General features: G+C 53.2%; 1 protein-coding gene across 1 annotated transcript in view; it reads left to right on the forward strand.

Annotated features, from left to right (window-relative positions):
- The window catches only part of LOC139265396 (plastin-1-like), a 196,260-nt gene that overhangs the window by 85,914 nt on the left and 91,436 nt on the right, over positions 1–18,910 (forward strand). The gene's annotated exons all lie outside the window — the stretch shown is intronic.

Consider the following 18,910-nt stretch of genomic DNA (forward strand, 5'->3'; position numbering starts at 1 on the left):
GACACAGTCACTCTGTGACTTTCACTTTATTCCTAGGACCAAGGAGTGCTGACCTTGGGTGGGACCTCCCCTTTTATACCTGGAAACCCAGGTGAGGAGTGTTGCCCGCAAGCTCACCCCCTGTGGTCAGGGTGTGCATTTCAAGGGTACAGGTACAGTGTGCATGACTTACAGTTACATAACTATTGTCATTGCAAGATGGTGAAATACATGACATTACCTCTCCCCTTAAGTCTTATAGTTTCAGAGGTTAAGTCTGTCAGGTGGTCGATGCTCTCTCGTGGAGCGCCGCAGTTGTGGCTCTGGTGGCTGAGCCTCAGCACGCGTCTCTGTCACTTGAGGTGATTCCGGCCTGTCTGGGCTGGCCGCCGGAACTGTTCATGCTGAGGGCTGTCTTTCTTGCTCGTATGCTGGCAGTGGTGTGGGTGCTATCTCATCATGCTCTTCTTCCGGTTCCTCCGTGTCTATGCTGAACCTTGTCTTTACTTGGTCCAACTGTTTGCGGCATATCTGCCCATTGTTTAGTCTAACCACCATGACCCTTTTTCCTTCTTTGCCGATTACAGTGCCCTCAAGCCATTTGGGTCCCAAAGCATGGTTAAGAACAAATACCAGGTCATCTATTTTTATACACCTCCCCCTCGAGCCTCGATCATGGAGCTCAGTTGGGATTGGTGCTTGCCCTCAACAATGTCTGCCAGGTCTGGGTGAATGAGGGACAGCCGCGTCTTGAGCGTGCATTTCATGAGGAGTTCCGCTGGCGGGACTCCCTTGAACGAGTGCGGCTGGGACCTGTAGGCCAGCAGCAGGCGCGATAGGCGGTATTGAAGGGAGGGTCCTTTGATGCATAGCATGCCCTGCTTTATGACTTGGACTGCCCGTTCCGCCTGGCCATTGGAAGCCGGCTTGAACAGTGCTGTCCGGAGATGCTTGATCCCATTGCCCGACATAAACTCCTGGAATTCATGGCTGGTAAAACACGGGCCATTGTCGCTGACCAGGATGTCCAGCAAGCCGTGGATCGCGAAAACCGTACGCAGACTCTCCACAGTGATGGATGTTGTGCACGAGTTCAATGTGATGCACTCGATCCACTTCGAGTATGCATCGACAAAGATCAGGAACATTTTCCCCATGAATGGGCCCGCATAGTCTACGTGAATGTGTGACCATGGCCTTGTGGGCCAGGACCACGGGCTGAGTGGAGCCTCCCTGGGGGCATTGCCCAGCTGGGCACACGTTGTGCACCTGCGAACCCAGGTCTGAATCAATCCCCGGCCACCATACATGTGACCGGGCAATGGCCTTCATTAACACAATGCCAGGGTGCTTGCTGTGGAGTTCCCTGATGAACGCTTCCCTTCCTTTCTGGGGCATGACTACACGGCTGCCCTATAACAGGCAGTCGGTTTGGATGGAGAGTTCATCCATCCTTCTCTGAAACGGCCTGACTTCCTCGGGGCACGCCCTGTGTGCAGGCACCCAATTCCCAGTCAGGATACATTTCTTTATCGTGGATAGGAAGGGGTCCCTGTTTGATCTGTCAGGCTGTGATGGGGGAAGCCCGCAGTGTCAAAAGCCTCAACGGCCATGACCATCTTGGCACTCTGCTCCGACGCTCCCTCGGTGGTGGCCAGTGGGAGCCTGCTGAGCGTGTCAGCGCAATTTTCGATGCCTGGCCGGTGCCGTATGGTGTAGTCATACGCAGCCAGCGTGAGGGCCCATCGCTGTATGCGAGCTGACGCATTAGCGTTGACAGCCTTGCTGTCTGACAACGGGGATGTTGATGGCTTGAGGTCCATCTCTAGCTCGAACTGTCTACCGAAAAGGTACTGGTGCATCTTTTTCACACTGTACACACACGCGAGTGCCTTCTTCTCGACCTTGCAGTATTCACGCTCTGCCTGGGAGAGCGACCTGGAGGCGTAAGCCACTGGTTGGAGTCGGCCGTCACGAGTGGGGTAGTGCTGGACAGGCTAATGGGACTCGAGGTAGACAAGTCCCCTGGTCCTGATGAAATGCATCCCAGGGTATTAAAATAGATGGCGGAAGTTATAACAGATGCATTCGTTATAATCTACCAAAATTCTCTGGACGCTGGGGAGGTACCAGCGGATTGGAAAGCAGCTAATGTAACGCCTCTGTTTAAAAAAGGGGTCAGACAAAAGGCAGGTAACTATAGGCCGGTTAGTTTAACATCTGTAGTGGGGAAAATGCTTGATACTATCATTCAGGAAGAAATAGCGGGACATCTAGATAGGAATAGTGTAATCGAGCAGATGCAACATGGATTCATGAAGGGGAAATCATGTTTAACTAATTTACTGAAATTCTTTGAGGATATAACGAGCATGGTGGATAGAGGTGTACCGATGGATGTGGTGTATTTAGATTTCCAAAAGGCATTGGATAAGGTGCCACATAAAAGGTTACTGCAGAAGATAAAGGTACGCGGAGTCGGAGGAAATGTATTAGCATTGATCGAGAATTGGCTGGCTAACGGAAAGCGGAGAGTCGGGATAAATGGGTCCTTTTCGGGTTGGAAATCGGTGGTTAGTGGTGTGCCACAGGGATCGGTGCTGGGACCACAACTGTTTACAATATACATAGATGACCTGGAAGAGGGGACAGAGTGTAGTGTAACAAAATTTGCAGATGACACAAAGATTAGTGGGAAAGCGGGTTGTGTAGAGGACACAGAGAGGCTGCAAAGAGATTTAGATAGGTTAAGCGAATGGGCTAAGGTTTGGCAGATAGAATACAATGTCGGAAAGTGTGAGGTCATCCACCTTGGGGAAGAAAAACAGGAAAAGGGAATATTATTTGAAAGGGGAGAAATTACAACATGCTGCGGTGCAGAGGGACCTGGGGGTCCTTGTGCATGAAACTCTTTTTGGAGTTTATCTGCAAAACAAAAAACATTAAACCGTGCCACCCGACCTGGATGACACACCAGACATTTACAAGGCCCTTTTTTTTTTGTGTTTTTCTTTTTTTTTGGGCACTAAAATCACATTTTCTCCCCAGTGCCCCCTATAAAAGGGAAGGGGGACACTAAAAGCACCGGCAATTAAAACAAATTAAACTTTAAAACGTAAAATCAAATAAAAATTTGGTTGCCGGGCGTGATGATGCACTTCAGTCCCTCCGGTGCCCACCTCTCGCGGAAGGCCGCGAGCGTACCGGTGGACACCGCGTGCTCCATCTCCAAGGACACCCTGGACCGGATGTAAGAGCGGAAGAGAGGCAGGCAGTCAGGTTGAATGACCCCCTCGACCGCCCGCTGCCTGGACCGGCTGATGGCACCCTTGGCCGTGCCCAGGAGCAGTCCTACGAGGAGGCCCTCGGACCTACCCGCTCCCCTCCGCACAGGGTGCCCAAAGATCAGGAGAGTGGGACTGAAGTGCAGCCAGAATTTCAGGAGCAGCCCCTTCAAATAATGGAACAGGGGCTGCAACCTCATGCACTCAATAAAAACATGGAACACGGACTCCTCCAGACCGCAGAAATTGCAGGCGGCCTGGGAGTCCGTGAACCGGCTTAAAAATTTGTTGCACGGCACTGCTCCGTGCACCACCCTCCAGGCCAAGTCCCCGATGAATAGTGGGAGGACTCCCGCATAGAGTGCCCTCCATCGGGGACCCCCGCCTCCTCCGGATGGCAAGATGGTACGCCATGGCGTTTCCGGATGGCCGGCGAGGATGGCAAAGTTGAGAGTGTGCAGGAGCAGCCCGTACAGGAAACCCCTCCGCGCGGAACTGAAAGGCACGGAGGGGATTTCCCCGAGGCGGCTCAAGTTGTGAGGCGCCGGCCCCCGAGGGAGGTTCCGGGGTTTGGCACCAATGAGGAATTCCGTCCGGACGGGGGTCAGTTCGGACGGGATCTCCCCACGTGCTTGAGCCTCCTCGATGCACCTAACAGAGTCAGGGCCCAAAGCTGTTTTTAGCGACTCGATGGCATCGGCCGCGCGGCGGACGTCGGCTAAATTTAGGCGCCGCGCCGCGTGCCTGGCGCCATCCAGCCCGCTCCTCCGCCATCGAGCAGGTCCCTGACCCTGGTCACCTCACCAGCCACAGCCCTCTCTTCCGACCGCCACATAAAACCTCGGTCGTGGAGGTACAGATTCCCGAGCAGCGGCTCCTGCAGGACGGCCGCCACTCCAGCCGGCGGAGAGCTGCGCTTGGTGGAGACTTTGTTCCAGACCCTGATGAGTTCCTTGTAAAAGACAGGCAGCTCCTGGAGGGCGGTCCTGACACCCCCCAAGTTCACCAACAGGAGCTGCGTGTCGTAATTGAGGTCGCGCTGCTGGCGGAAGAAATACATCGCCAGAGCACACCACCTAGGAGGGGGCTCGAAGTAAAGGTATCTCTGCAGGGTCTGAAGACGGAAAGTCGCGAGCTGGGCGCTGACGCACACCAACGACTGACCGCCCTCCTCAAGCGGGAGACTCAAGACCGCGGCAGAGACCCAGTGCTTCCTGTTGTTCCAGAAGAAGTCCACCAGCTTCTTCTGTATCTTGGCGACAAACGCAGGGGGAGGGGTCAAAGTGACCAGCCGGTACCACAACATTGCGGCCACCAGCTGGTTTATGACTAGCGCTCGACCCCTGTAGGACAGCACTCGGAGCAGTCCTGTCCAGCGCCCTAGGCGAGCGGCGACCTTGGCCTCCAGCTCCTGCCAGTTCGCCGGCCAGGCTCCCTCGTCGGGGCTAAGGTAGACTCCCAGATAGAGGAGATGGGTCGTGCTCCAGGCAAAAGGCCTGAGCTCCTCCCGCAGGGAGTCCACCCGCCACTGACCCACCAGGAGTCCGGAACATTTCTCCCAGTTGATCCTGGCGGAGGACGCGGCCGAGTAAATCTCCTGGCACTCTCGCATCCTCCGCAGGTCAGCGGGATCCTCTACCGCGAGGAGCACGTCATCGGCGTAAGCCGAGAGGACGACCTCCACGCCCGGCCCTTGCAGAGCCAGTCCCGTCAACCTCATCCGCAGGAGGCGCAGGAAAGGCTCCACGCAGACGGCGTATAACTGGCCGGACATGGGGCATCCCTGGCGCACCCCTCTCCTAAAGCGAAGGGGCACCATCAAGGACCCGTTAACCTTAATCAGACACTCCGCGGCGGCGTACAAAAGTCAGATCCGGGCGACGAAATGCGTCCCGAACCCGAAAACGCGCAGAGTTCCGAGCAGATAGTCGTGATCCACCCTGTCGAACGCCTTCTCTTGGTCGAGGGATAGGAAGGCGACCGACAGACCAGCCTCCTGGGAATGCTGGATGAGGTCCCGGACCAGATGGATGTTGTCGTGGATTGTCCGGTCCGGGACTGTGTAGGACTGGTCGGGGTGGATCATGTGGTCCAGCACGGCACCAAGGCGAGCAGACATCGCCCTGGCGAAGATTTTGTAATCCGTGCTGGGGAGGGAGACCGGGCGCCAGTTCTTAAGGAGGCGGAGATCGCCCTTCTTAGGCAGCAGGACGATGACTGCCCTGCGCCAAGAGAGGGGCATCTCCCCGGTCGCCAGACTTGCCCCCAGGACCCGCGCGTAGTCGCCCCCCCAGGACGTCCCAGAACGCCATGTGGAACTCCACGGTCAGCCCGTCCAGCCCCGGGGATTTCCCCCTCGAGAGCCAGGCTTAGCGGAGCTTCCAGATTTTCGGCGCCCTCCGGGCTGACCTTCGGCAGATCCTCCCACAAAACTCTACGCGCTTCCTCGCTGGACGGATCCGGAGAGAACAGAGCCCCGTAATATTCACGGGCCCTGTTGTTGACGCCCTCCAGATCCGAGACGAGAGAGCCGTCGTCGGCCAGCAGCGCCAAGAGCTGCTTACAGACACTGCCTTTTTTCCAGCGAGTAGAAGAAGGGGGAGCCGCGGTCCAGATCCCGCAGGAACCGGATCCGCGACCTCACGAACGCGCCTCGGGACCCGACGAGCTGCAGGTCCTTCAGCGCGGCCTTCTTCGCTTCGTACACCGTCCGCAGGGCCGGGTCCTGGACGACTTGACCGAGACGGGATTCCAGGCCGAGCACCTCTCTTTCTCGGCGCCCGACCCTGGCCGCCCGCCTCTTGGTCGACCCCCTCGCATACTCTTGACAGAAGACGCGGTCGTGAGCTTTGCCCACGTCCCACCATAGCCTCAAGGAGGGGAAGCCCCCCTGCTTCCTTCTCCAGTCGGACCAGAAACGACGGAACGAGTCCTGGAACCGCACGTCCTCCAGCAGCCGGTTGTTAAAGTGCCAGTACGCGGACCCCGTCCTCGCGCGGAGCGAAGCGAGCTCCGCCCACACCAGGTGGTGGTCCGAACACGGCACCGGCCGCATGGAGGCCGCCGGGACGCAGGAAACGTACGCCCGAGACACGTAAAGGCGCTGGAGTCGGGGTGGAGATTTCGCCAGACGTCCACCAAGTCGAAGGACCCGACCAGGTCCCTCAACTTCTCCATCGCCGTCATGCACTGCGGGGCACCGGAGCGGTCCCTTGCCTCGAGGGTGCAGTTAAAATCCCCCCCGAGGACAATGCAGTCGCCGACGTCGACGGAGTCAAGAAGAGCGGACACCTCTTCAAAGAAGCGCGTTTGCTGCGGGCCGGGCTGAGGGGCGTACACGTTCACGAGATGGAGCGGCACGTCCCCCAGGCGAACCGTTACGTGCAGCAAGCGGCCTGGCACGAGCTCCTCGACCCCCAAGATCTCCGGCTGAAAATGCGGGCCCAGCAAGATGGCCACCCCACTAGAAGTGGCGGTGAGGTGGCTCATGCGGACCTCTCCTTGCTATTCCAGGAGCCACGTGGCTTCGTCTCCCGGAACGGTGTGGGTTTCTTGCAGGAAGCACACCGCATATTTCCCCTCCCGCAGGAGCGAAAAATTGTCAAATCTACGGCGTGCCCCTCTGCCACCGTTGATGTTGAGGCTGGCTATGGTTATCTTCATGGCAAAAGCATAGTGCAACCTCTACCTTAACCTATTGTGGGGGAGGGAGCGGAGTCTTTTGTTGAACTCCACTCCCTCCGCAGCCCAGCGAGGAGTCCCTCGAGCTCGCGCTGCTCAAGGTGTTGCGCCTTTGTCAAGGGCCCGCCCGCGGCCAAGGTTTTAGCGGCGGCGCGGATGGACCCCTTGATCAGCTCCGGCTCGGACCATTTTTCCAGGGCCAGTTCGGGCTCGGTTGCAGCGACCCCGGCTCTGGGCCAAAAAGTCCCGGAATTCCTTTGCAGGAATGAGGAGGGTCTCAGCAGCGGCCGCGAGCAGATCCACCGCCTCGCTGGCGGTGGTCTCTAGTTCTTCTCCCGCGTCCCCCACTGAGTCCCCGTCCTCCTCCGGGAGGTGGCCGCCAGCAGCCGGCCCATCGGCCGCACAAGGTACGGCAAATGAACCGGCCGCTCCAACCGGCCCTGGCTCTGCCCCGATCCCACCCCCAGGATCGTCGGCAGAGGAGTCCCCACTGGGCTCTTTTAAAAATGGTGCCGGGTCGGGAAACGACAGCGGAAGGGGTTCCCCCTCCGCCCCAGGAACCGGGGAACACGGAGAGACCCGGCCATAGGAAATCCCCAGGCCCTCCAAGAGCTCCAGCTCCAAAGTAGGGGGCGAGGGTGGGTGTTCCTCCCCCTCCCCGCTGCCACCTCCCGGCCCAGCGTGTACAGATTCATTAAAAGTGTTAATAATTTGTGTTTCTGCCGAGTCGAGCAAATCCCGGGGAAAGTTGGATATTGGCTGGGCGGGCTCAGGTTCGGCCTTTTCGGCCCCGCCTGCCTCAGTCCCCGGGACGCCCGGCCCGGCGGCAATGCATTCCTCCGCGGGCCCCACGCCCCCCACGACACGCAGATCCTCCACGCCATCCCCGGGAGGCAGAGGCTGGGCAGCCTCGACTGTCTCGCCCTCCCCGGGGACAGACTCCTCCCGCCTACGGCGCTGCTTGGGGGCGCTGGTGGGGGACGCGGGACACGCGGCGGGCACCGAGTCCTCCGCGGAGGGATGTTGTTCCCCCTCCGCCTCATTGGGGCGGTGCCTCTTTTTGGTCCTTGGGGTGCGCTGAGGCAGGGAGACCTCCATGTCTGCCGAGGCCCCCCCCTTTTCCTTTTCTTGCCCGCGCCCGGGCCCCTCTGTGGTGTTGTTCAAGGGCTCGGGCACGGGCTCGGGGCACCCCGCGCTCGCCGGTGACGGGGTTGGGCCGAGCGCGGTGGTCAAACTTTCTGGCGCACTGAGGGGACCCGCCTCTCGATGTTTCGCCTTGTTCCACGCCTTCTTTCCGGTCGGACGCTCTCCCCCCCCCCCCCCGCCGGAGGCCATGAAAACAAAGGCCTCCGACGATGCCCGCGCACCTACGGCTCCCGGCACGCGGTATGGGGTTGATCCCCGACCTTACCTCCCCCAGTTGGTGTAGGTGAGGGAGGAGGAGCTCAGCGGGAACAAAGGGCGGGACGTTTGAAACGATGACCCTCTGCGCGGTGGCCTCGAGAGGGTCCACCGGCAGGAACGTCCCGCCCACCGTGAGCCCCTTTTCGAGAGCCAGGGACACCGCCCGCTCCGACCCCAGGAAGAACACGGCCTTCCCAGACATCTTGGAGGCTGCGACAATGGCCGAGGGGCCAACTACCCCAGCCATCGCCCGCACGCACTCCTCGATGCTCATTGTGGGGTGAGTGTAGCTCTTGACCCCGTGTTTTTTTGTGATAAGTCTGAATGGTGGCAGGGCAGCGGGTGGCGCAGGAGGTGCCGTGGATGTGGACACCGCCTGCGCATATGTCCTCTCTGGCCCCGCCACCGGCGTGGATGGGGTCGCCATCACGGGGTCCCTTTAAGGGCTACACCCATCCCAAAGCCACAGGCCTTAATGGTCTTGGTTGGCCTCGTTTAATATGACTGAGCAGAGGAGCTCTTAATGAGGCACACCTCTCCCCTAGTTGGCAATTGGGGAGGGGCCTTGCTCCCTCTTCTCAGTTGTTTTATTTTTTGGTTTTGTAAAATTTGGAGGAAAGGGCTCTCAGAGAGAGAGAGGGGAGAGACAGAGAGAGAGAGATAGAGTAAGGGGGGTGCGGGAAAGAGGGAGGCTGCGAGGGCAGGTCTCCCCTCACAGCAATGGGTGGGTGCACTCCCCAGATGGCAAAAACAAAGTACAGTCTTTGGGGTGGTCTTCGGGTGGGGGGAGAAGATGTCTTCACCTGGGGCAGCTAGAGCCACCCAGGCACACACTCCCAACGATGTTCAAAGGGTGATTAAAGAATGTTCAGCCAGGTAGCTCCAGCTATCCCAGGCTAGGCAATGGGGGAGGGGTGTTTCAATTGTGTGTGGGGCCTAGCTGTAGGCAAGACCCCCACACACACTTCCACACACACACCCCCCCCGCGATGTTCCGGCCCTCAGTGGTCTTCTTTCCTCCCCCCACCGATACAACAAAGTCTATTGGGGAATGCACCAAAACACACCCACCTGTCGAAGATGTAGAAATGACTCTCCCTCCTTCCACACTGGATGGTGTTTCCTCAGGTTGTTCTTTTCCCCCTCTCTCCAACTCTCTGCAGTTGTAATAAATGATAAATTGTTCAGCTCTCCACCTCTCCCTCCGGATGTTGAGTTGTAGCAAGCCAGCCCTTTCCTCCTCTTCCTGGGCTGGTCTCAGGGCTCACTCCAGGCCTTCCTAGGTAGGAGCAAAGTTGGTAGCTCCTTCTCTCTCAACAGCAGAGCTCCTACTGATTAGGCCACGCCTCCACTGCTCCACCATTGGTGCATGAATCCCAAAAAGTTAGTTTGCAGGTGCAGCAGGTAATCAGGAAGGCGAATGGAATGTTGGCCTTCATTGCGAGAGGGATGGAGTACAAAAGCAGGGAGGTCCTGTTGCAACTGTACAGGGTATTGGTGAGGCCGCACCTGGAGTACTGTGTGCAGTTTTGGTCACCTTACTTAAGGAAGGATATACTAGCTTTGGAGGGGGTACAGAGACGATTCACTAGGCTGATTCCGGAGATGAGGGGGTTACCTTATGATGATAGATTGAGTAGACTGGTTCTTTACTCGTTGGAGTTCAGAAGGATGAGGGGTGATCTTATAGAAACATTTAAAATAATGAAAGGGATAGACAAGATAGAAGCAGCGAGGTTGTTTCCACTGGTCGGGGAGACTAGAACTGGGGAGCACAGCCTCAAAATACGGGGGAGCCAATTTAAAACTGAGTTGAGAAGGAATTTCTTCTCCCAGAGGGTTGTGAATCTGTGTAATTCTCTGCCCAAGGAAGCAGTTGAGGCTAGCTCATTGAACGTATTCAAGTCACAGATAGATTTTTAACCAATAAGGGAATTAAGGGTTATGGGGAGCGGGCGGGTAAGTGGAGCTGAGTCCACGGCCAGATCAGCCATGATCTTGTTGAATGGCGGAGCAGGCTCGAGGGGCTAGATGGCCTACTCCTGTTCCTAATTCTTATGTTCTTCTGTTCTTATGTTCTTATCATTACCCTGGTGCAACACACACCCAACCCCGTAGGATGACGCATCGCATGTTAAAACCAGTTTTTTACAAGGGTCATACCAAGTCAACAGTTTGTTGGCACACAGCAGGTTCCTCGCCTTATTGAAAGACCGTTCTTGACAATCCCCCCAAAACCATTCACACCCTTTTCGGAGGAGCATGTGTAACGGCTCCAACAATGTGCTTAAGTTCGGCAGAAAGTTCCCAATCCCATCATGGGATGCATTGTTCCTCGTGATGGCGAGAATTGCCGATCCCCTTTCCATTGTCCCTGTTGCGGGCCCACCCTGTAGCTTGTTGCTGCCTTTGCGGTGTCGAATTGCCCTTGCCTGCCTGGGCGGTGTCGAATTGCCCTTGCCTGCCTGCGGGGTTCTGTATCACTTTTACAACAGTAACTCCCTGGTTCATCGCAACGTTAAAACCAGGGCTGCATGCGTAAATTAGCTTGGTCTCCTCTTCCCCGCCATAAAGGTCTGAGCTATCAACGCCGCCCCTTCTAAAGTCAAGTCCTTAGTCTTTATGAGCTTCCTGAAAATGCCAGCATGATTAATGCCCTCGATGGAAAAACTCCCTTAACATCTCCACCCTGCAGGCATCGGAGAACTTAGAGACTGGCCAAACACCGCAGTTCCGCCACCAAGTCAGAGACGTTTTGACCCTCCTGACGCTGGTGAGAGTAGAACCGGTTCCGGGCTATGTGTTCGCTACTTGCTGGCTTGAGATGCTCACTGATCAGCTGGCTGAACTCTTCGAAGGACTTGTCCGCTGGCTTTTGGGGTGCGAGCAGGTCTTTCATCAGCGCATACGTCTGTGGTCCACAGCTGGTCAGTAGATGCGCTCGCCGCTTGTCAGCCGCTGTCTCTTCCAGCCAGTCCTTTGTGACAAAGCTTTGCTGGAGTCTTTCCACAAAGGCGTCCCAGTCCTCACCCACACAGTAGCGTTCCTCTGTGCCACCGGTGGCCATCCTTGTGGTTCGGTGATTCCCGTTTCTCTTCGCCAAATGTAGTGTATCTGCACCTTGTTACAAACTCACACGAGGCATGTATATCTCAGACACGGTCACTATGTGACCTTCACTTTATTCCCAGGACCAAGGAGTGCTGACCCTGGGTGGGACCTCCCCTTTTATACCTGGAAACCCAGATGAGGAGTGTCTCCCACAAGCTCACCCCCTGTGGTCAGGGTGTGCATTTCAACGGTACAGGTACAGCGTGCATGAGTTACAGTTACATAACTATTGTCATTGCAAGATGGTGAAATACATGACAGACACCTTCAAAGCCTCCCTGATAAAGTGCAACATCCCCACCGACAATGGGAGTCCCTGACCAAAGACTACCCTAAGTGGAGGAAGTGCATCTGGGAGGGCGCTGAGCACCTCGAGTCTCATTGCCGAGAGCATGCAGAAAACAAGCGCTGGCAGCGGAAAGAGCGTGCGGCAAACCAGTCCCACCCTCCCTTTCCCTCACCGACTTTCTATCCCACCTGTGATGGGGACTGTGGTTCTCGTATTGGACTGTTCAGCCACCTAAGGATTCATTTTAAGAGTGGAAGGAAGTCTTCCTCGATTCCGAGGGACTTCCTATGATGATGATGATGAACAGCTTGTGAGGGAAATTTAAACATTAGTTCTGGAAGTGTCAGGAAGTATTTGAGAGGCTCAGGTCCTGGTAAAGTTTGCTTAGAAAACTCTCAGCCTGTTAGGTCCTTGGGTAACGTTTGTACGACGGTGGACATTTGATCTGCTTCAGTTCAAACTTTTATCGTTGTGATGTTTTTATTTTTCCTTCTTAAGTTCCACAAGAAAATACATGCATCACTGCACAGACTTATTACATCAAGGGGACATTGCATCAATGCATCTCTAGTGGTGTAGGTAATAAGTTGTAGTTATACCCCCTGCTCACATTGCTATTGACTGGGGGAATGGGAGGCGAGGAAGAGGAGTCAGACCTCTATGTACGTTCTCTCTGTGACTGCACTTATCTGGAAAAAACAGAATTGGGTAAATTGATTGTAATTGAAATCTTGAGAATATCTTTACCTCCTTAGTTCCAAAGTGATCCTGTTTAGGTCCTTTTATTCATGGCCATTTTCTTTTGGAGAAAAAACCCCAGCTTTTTTTCACTTAAAAAAAAAAAGTAGGAGCAGTAATGGGCTAGCAAATGAGTAATAATCCTGTGGCATGAATTCCTGGAGTGTGATCGAGATGTTTTTTTTGACCAGTATATTGAGAAGCCTGCTAGGGAACAGGCTATCCTAGATTGGATATTGTGTAATGAGAAGGGGTTAATTAACAGTCTTGGTGTGCGGGGTTCTTTAGGGAAGAGTGACCATAACATGATTGAATTCTTTATTAAGATGCAATGTGAAGTAGTCCAATCTGGAACTAGGGTCCTACATCTAAACAAAAGAAACTACCAAGGTATGGGAATGAATTGGCTATGATAGATTGGGAAGATTCATTAAAAGGCATGACGGTGGATAGGCAATAGCTAACATTTCAGGAACGAATGCATGAATTGCAACAGTTCTACATTCCATTCTGACGTAAAAATACAAAAGGTAAAGTGGCCCAACCATGGCTAACAAAAGAAATTAAGGATAGTATTAGATCCAAAGAGGATTTTACTAAGTTGCCAGAAAAAGTAGTAAACCTGAGGATTCAGCAAAAAAGGACCAAGAGATTGACTAAGAGGGCAAAAATAGAGTATGAGAGTAAACTTGAAAGGGACATAAAAAACGACTGCAAAAGTTTCCACAATATGTAAAAAGAAAAAGATTAGTGAAGACAAATGTCGTTCCTTTACAGACAGAAACGGGAGAATTTGTAATGGGGAACAAGGAAATGGCAGAACAATTAAATAAATACTTTGGTTCTGTCTTCACAGAAGAGGACACAAATAACGTCCCAGAAATGCTCCGGTCTCGTGAGCAAGAGGAATTAAAAGAAATGATTATTAGTAAGATAATAGTGCAGAAGAAATTAATGGGACTGAAGGCAGATAAATCCCCAGCGCCTGATGATCTGCATCCCAGAGTACTAAGAGGTAGCCATGGAAATAGTAGATGCATTGGTGGTCATCTTCTAAAATTCTATAGATTATGGAACAGTTCCTGCAGATTGGAGGGTGGCAAATGTAACCCCACTATTTAAAAAAGGAGGGAGAGAGAAACCGGGGAACTACAGACTGGTTAGCCTGACATCAGTAGTAGGGAAAATGCTGGAGTCTATTATAAAGGATGTGATAACGGCACACTTAGATAATATCAACGGGATTAAACAATGTCAACATGGATTTATGAAAGGAAAATCATGCTTGACAAACCTACTGGAGTTTTTTGATGATGTAACTGATAGAATAGATAAGGGAGAACCAGTGGATGTAGTGTATTTGGATTTTTAGAAGGCCTTTGGTAAAGTCCCACATAAGAGGTTAGTGTGCAAAATCAAAGCACATAGGATTGGGGGTAATGTATTGGCATGGATTGAAAATTGGTAAACTGACCCAAACAAAGAGTAGGAATAAACGGGTCTGTTTCGTGGCAGGCAGTGACTAGTGAGATACCACAGGGATCAGTGCTTGGGCCCCAGCTATTCATAATATATATAAATGATTTGGATGAGGGAACCAAATGTAATATTTCCAAGTTTGCTGACAACCCAAAGCTAGGTGGGATTGTGAATTGTGAGGAGGATGCAAAGATGCTGCAAGGTGATTTAGATAGGTTGAGCGATTGGGCAAACATGTGGCAGATGCAGTATAACGTGGATAAATGTGAAGTTATCCAATTTGGTAGGGAAGACATAAGGACAAAGTATTATTTAAATGGTGATGGCTTGGGAAGTGTCGATGTACAGAGGTACCTGGGTGTCCTTGTACACTAGTCATTGAAAGCAAATATGCAGGTGCAGCAAGCAGTTAGGAAGGCAAATGGTATGTTGGCCTTCATTGCAAGAGGATTTGAGTACAGGAGCAAGAATGTCTTACTACAGGTATACAGGGCCTTGCTGAGACCACACCTCTGGAGTATTGTGTGCAGTTTTGGTCTCCTTACTAAGAAAGGATATACTTGCTATAGAGGGAGTTCAGCGAAGGTTCACCAGACTGATTCCTGGGATGGTAGGACTGTCGTATGAGGAGATATTGGGTCGACTAGGCCTGCATTCACTAGAGTTTAGAAGAATGAGAGGGGATCTCATTGAAACGTAAAAAATTCTGACTCGGTTGGATAGACTGGATGCAGGAAGGATGTTTCCCCTGGCTGGGAAGTCTAGAACAAGGGATCACAGTCTCAGGATATGGGGTAGGAAATTTAGAACCAAGATGAGGAGAAATTTTTTCGCTCAGATGGTGTTGAACCTGTGAAATTCTCAACCACAGAAGGCTGTGGAGGCCAAGTCACTGAATATATTTAAGAGGGAGATAGATAGATTTCTAGAAACAAAAGGCGTCAAGGAATATGGGGAAAAAGCGGGAATATGGTGTTGAGATAGAGGATCATCCATGATCATATTGAATGGTGGTGCAGACTCGAAGGGCCGAATGGCCTACTACTGCTCCTACTTTCTATGTTTGCATGGGGCGAGAACCTTCACTTTTTTTTGTCTACTTAACGCTCACTTAACGGCCATTTTACCGCTGAAATGATGTATAACACCCAGATATCGCCTATTTTGGCACAAAATGGAAACTGACGGGCTTTTTTAGGAGACTTATCGCCGAGCGTTATTTTCCCAATGGGCTTAACGCCGAGAAAAAATAGTACTGTCCGCCCACTTTTTTGGGGCGGAATCAGCAGGATGGGCGAATTCAACGGCCATAATATCGCCCAGCGTTACTTTCCTCACTGACTTAATGCCGAGATTCAGTAATAACGCCCGGCGACTGTTTTTTGTCGTAAAGAGCATATTTACCCAAACTAGCAGCCATGGAGATCGCCCATCATCAATTTCACCACCTCGCACACATATCGCCCAGAATATCGCCCGCTCAAAAAACCGCCCACAAAAAGTGGAACTAACCGGGAATGGATGTCAGTGGTTGTTAAATCCCACTATTACGTGAGGAGCTGATATCGGAAAGATTTGACTGAAAGAGCGCTGATGTGAGTGACAACGCTGACACACTGCTGTGTGTGTGCAGCTCAGACATCAATGATGCCCATCACCTCGGTGCCAGTTAAAGTTTATGTTGATTGATGTAAAATTGTATTTAACCCTTTCATGGTAAGGAATCACCAGTGTGTAACGGTCCATCTATCTGAGACAATGCGCAACAAGGTTACGTTCAATAACAAAAGTTTAATGCCAACATTGGTCTGAAATCATAAGTATCACAGGCAATAACACCCAACCCCCGTCCACTCCCTACTTTTTCACATATTCAACATGTCCAGTAACACAGAATACAAAGGCAAAGCAGGAGCATGGTCCCCAGCCTCCACACATTGCAACAAATTGCATACACCCAGATGGAGATATAACACAGCCATCACCTGCGCACATGCACCTCACTTTCCTTCCCCCCCCCCCTCCCCTTCTTCTCCCCACCTCCACCCCTTCCCCTCCTCGGAACACGATGCCTGGCCGAGGAGCTCCTCAGGCGGTGCCTCATTGGGGGGTGATGAAGGCAGATGCGTTGGTTGGATGGGTACAGGAGCGGGGGGTGCCGAGGGGGCAACATTCTCTGATGCAGAAGCAGGACCGTGGTCCGTGCTTGCATCTGTCATTCACAGTGGTGGTGCGGGACCTAGGGGTGGAGTGCCACGCTCTGGGACCACTAGGAGGGCTGTGGCAGCAGTGTTCCTGGCTATCGCATCCAGTGCCTCCGCCATCCGCGGAATGTACTCGGACATGGTGGCCAGGTGTCGGGATAGGCCCCCCAAAGCTGGTCACCAATGTCTACAGTCCTCCTGGACAACTGTACAATCTCTCCGCTCTCATGTCACGCTCGTGGAACAGACCTGCCGCGTCCACAAGGCCTCCGCGGGGTCGGTGCCGTCCTGGGGACAAATGGGTGCCCTGTGGCGAGGTGCTTGGGGCCGGCACCACCAGAGTGGAGACGGGAATGACCGGAGGACCAATCGATGGCCTTGGGGTGGAATGGGTTCTGGAGCACGGCGATGCAGGTTCTTCGAAGTCCGCGCTCTGATCCGTTGAGACCAGACCCAGAGAATTAACGGGTGACAATCGGAGCTGCTCGGCACCAGATGTAGTAGGATCGTCCGCCGACTCCTGCCCCGCGCCCCCACCTTCTGACCTCTGGGGCCACACTGCTGGCTGAGCTGCAAAACACTAATTAGGTGGTTACAGGAGAAGGAGGTGCTAGGGTGACAAGGTGAGTCCAGCGCTACACACAGTATATACACGACAAAAGCACCACCGCTCTCAAAATCATCGCAGACATCACATTTCATGACCATCAACATATTGTGGATTGCAATGATTTTCATTAGGCCAGCATTATTTCTGTGACACTTTTAGAAATCATCTATGATATATGATTGGTCGGATATGAGTTAGTGTGGCATCTATTGACTTTGCATCACGCAATGGTGTAAGCTTTGCTCACGTGGCATCACTTTATGGTCTGTAGCTGCATCCGTGGCTGTCCGGGGGTGCTTCCCCACGAGTGCTAGCACTTGCTCCTCCATCTCAGTGATGTCGCTGGGGACTGGTGGCCCCCCACCCCCCGACCCGTTTGCCTCTGCACAGACCTCATCGTCGATAGCTTCTTCTGTAAAAGGTGACAGGACGACATGGCATGAGATCATTGCATGATATCATTGCTAGGTACTGTCACAGAGACTGATACAACACATAACCGACAGATGTAATTGTGATTATTATGATAATTATCATTCTTTACCTAAAGACGTTCACTGTGATCGCAAGCTTTGACTACAACATTCCCAGTAAAAGTGGAAGACCTCACATTTGCTGATGGTCACTCATGACTGTTAGAAATCAAATTATATAAATACATAAGTACATGCAAATCAATGTAATACTCTTGCGGATCCCACAAGGTCGTTCCATTGTTTGCGGCACTGGTTTCCCTCACGGACCTCATTGGTCGCCGACGAGACCACCTCTGCTGTCTCGGTCCATATCCTCTGGTAGGTCTTTGGGTTGGGTTTCCCATGCTCTCCGTGTCAAATCACACCAGCGTGACTCGACCTGGACTGGTTGGGTGGGTGGGCAGGTGCATGGCATATGCGGTATGGTGTGGATGGATGTGGGGTTGTCCACTTTTGTAGTAGGAGCAGGAGGGCAGATTATTATCTGAATGGTGACGGATTCGTGGGGGTGGGGGGGGGGGGGAGGGTGCGGCGAGACCTGGGTGTCGTGGTGCATCAGTCGTTGGGGGTTGGCGTGCAGGTACAGCAGGCGGTGAGGAGGGAAGGTGGCATGGCATGGCGGGAGGATTTGGGTCTGGGAGCGGGGGGGTCTTGCTGCAGTTGTGCGGGGCTTTGGTGGGGCCACACCTTGAGTGTTGTGTGCAATTTTGGTCTCATAATCTGGGGGGGCACGTTCTTGCTGTTGGGGGGGGTGCAGCGGGGGTTCATCGGACTGGTTCCCGGGATGGCGGGACTGACGTGTGGGGAGGGGACTGGGTTGACTGGGCTTGTGTTCGGTGGAGTCTGGGGGGATGAGAGGGGATCTCTGGAGGCATGTAGAGTTCTGACGGGATTGGACAGGTTAGGTGCAGGAAGAATGCTCCTGAGACGAGAGGGCTATCCTATGATGAGATAATGTGTAGAATGGGCACCGCATTACAGGAAGGACGTGATTGCACTGGAGAGGGTACAGATAAGATTTATGAGGATGTTGCCGGGAGTGGACAATCTAAGCTATGAAGACAGATTGGATAGGCTGAATTTGTTTTCATTGGAACAGAGGCGGCTGAGAGGAGACCTCATTGAGGTGTATAAGATTATGAAGGGCCTAGATATAGTGGATAGAAAGGGCCTATTTCTCTTGGCAGAGGGGTTATCAACCAGGAGGCATAAATTTAAGGTAATTGGTAGAGGGTTTAGAGGGGATTTGAGGGGAGATTTCTTCACGCAGAGAGTTGTGGGGGTCTGGAACTCACTGCCTGAAAGGGTGGCAGAGGCAGAAACACTCACCACATTTAAAAAGTACTTGGATGTGCACCTGAAGTGCCATAACCTGCAGGATTACGGACCTAGAGCTGGAATATGGGATTAGGCTGGATAGTGTCTTGTTGGCCGGTGCGGACACGATGGGCTGAAATGGCCTCCTTCCGTGCTGTAAACTTATATGATTCTATATGACCTCCTGCAGGAGGGAGGCATTTACCGCATCTGAGAACCTCCTGGCTCTTTTGTGGCCTCCAATGTGCTCCTCTCCCACCTCACTGTGCTCTCCAGCGTCAGTCTCCACAGCGTGCTGTGATGCCTCCTCCTTTCCCTCCATTATAGGGCAAATTCGT

This window comes from Pristiophorus japonicus, chromosome 6 (assembly GCF_044704955.1).
Source record: "Pristiophorus japonicus isolate sPriJap1 chromosome 6, sPriJap1.hap1, whole genome shotgun sequence".
Taxonomy (NCBI): domain Eukaryota; kingdom Metazoa; phylum Chordata; class Chondrichthyes; family Pristiophoridae; genus Pristiophorus; species Pristiophorus japonicus.